The following is a 1,278-nucleotide window of genomic DNA, read 5'->3' on the forward strand; positions in this document are numbered from 1 at the left end:
AAATTTTGACGGTTGAAATTAAAAAGCCCAAGTCCAGGCCATTCTTGCTGACAACTTGGTATAGACCTCCAGACTCGAAGGTTGAATCTTTGACAAATTTGAATCCTACCTGCTAAAACTTGATGAAGAAGATAAGGAGAGTATGATTGTAGGTGATACTAACTGTAATCTATTACCGCAAACGCCTGACCGCAATATTGAACACTTGAAGTTTATTACTGAAACGTACCAATACATTCAATTAATAGATCAGCCAACGAGAATCACTACTACTACTAGAAAACTGATCGATCACATATTCACTAACAAACCAGATATCATAACAAATCATGGGTCTTACACGTTGGTATTTCTGACCACAGTCTTATCTATGCTATTCATAAACATAATACGCCCAAAACTGATCCAAAGGTAATTGAATCTCGACAATTTAAAAATTTTGATAGTGATGCCTTCATTGATGACATAAAAGAGACACCTTTCCATCTTGCTTCTCTTTTGGATGACCCAAACGAAATGTGGTTAGTTTGGAAATCTCTGTTTCCGGAAATTGCGAATAAACATTCCCCGATAAGGAAAAGAAAAGTGAAAAGTAAATCTTCACCGTGGATATCATCCGAACTGAGGCAGAAGATGAGAAAGCGTGATTTTCTAAAAAAGCAAGCAGTCAAGCAGAATTCTCATCAAATGTGGAATGATTATAAAAAGGCACGGAACGACGTAAACGCTAGTAATAGGGAAGCCAGGACTAACTTCTTCAATGAGACCATTAAGAAGCATAGTGGTCATCTTAAAGAAACTTGGAAGGTAATAAATAGATCCCTGGGACGCAATTGTAAAGTAACAGTTATAAATGAACTATGAGGGCAAAGATTTTACAGAAAAGCAAGATATAGCTGAGCAAACGAATAACCACTTTTGTTCCCTAGGTAGTAAACTGGCATGATCTTGTATTCCAGACGCTGCTTTTCAACCAGAGGACTATTTAAATAGAGCTGACTGAAATTTTTATTTTCGCCCTGTAAGTGAAGGGTACATTCACAGCCTGATCACTAAACTCAAACCCTCGGTAAGTTGCGGATTGGATAATATTTCTATCAGACTTCTAAAGCTTTGTAGTCCATACATCTCAAATTCTATATGTGATATTATAAATTAAGTGTTGGAGACTGGAATATTTCCTGATAATTGGAAAAAGGCAAAAGTACATCCTATTTTTAAGCCCGATGAAAGAAATATTCCAAGCAACTATAGACTGATTTCTATTCTACCTGCCAT

The 1,278-nt window shown here is 36.4% G+C and overlaps 1 protein-coding gene across 2 annotated transcripts in view; it reads right to left on the minus strand.

The window, feature by feature from the left end:
* Positions 1-256: 256 nt before the first annotated feature.
* The window catches only part of LOC138028776 (tauropine dehydrogenase-like), a 15,520-nt gene continuing 14,498 nt past the window's right edge, over positions 257-1,278 (minus strand). Inside the window, exon 4 of one of the 2 annotated variants that reach the window (XM_068876390.1) lies at positions 257-1,278. This exon is cut by the window's right edge and continues 769 nt beyond it. The gene's annotated coding sequence lies outside the window, so the exon portion shown is untranslated. The other variant, XM_068876389.1, reaches the window with a different exon arrangement.

Source organism: Montipora capricornis, chromosome 13 (assembly GCF_036669925.1).
Source record: "Montipora capricornis isolate CH-2021 chromosome 13, ASM3666992v2, whole genome shotgun sequence".
Lineage (NCBI taxonomy): Eukaryota > Metazoa > Cnidaria > Anthozoa > Scleractinia > Acroporidae > Montipora > Montipora capricornis.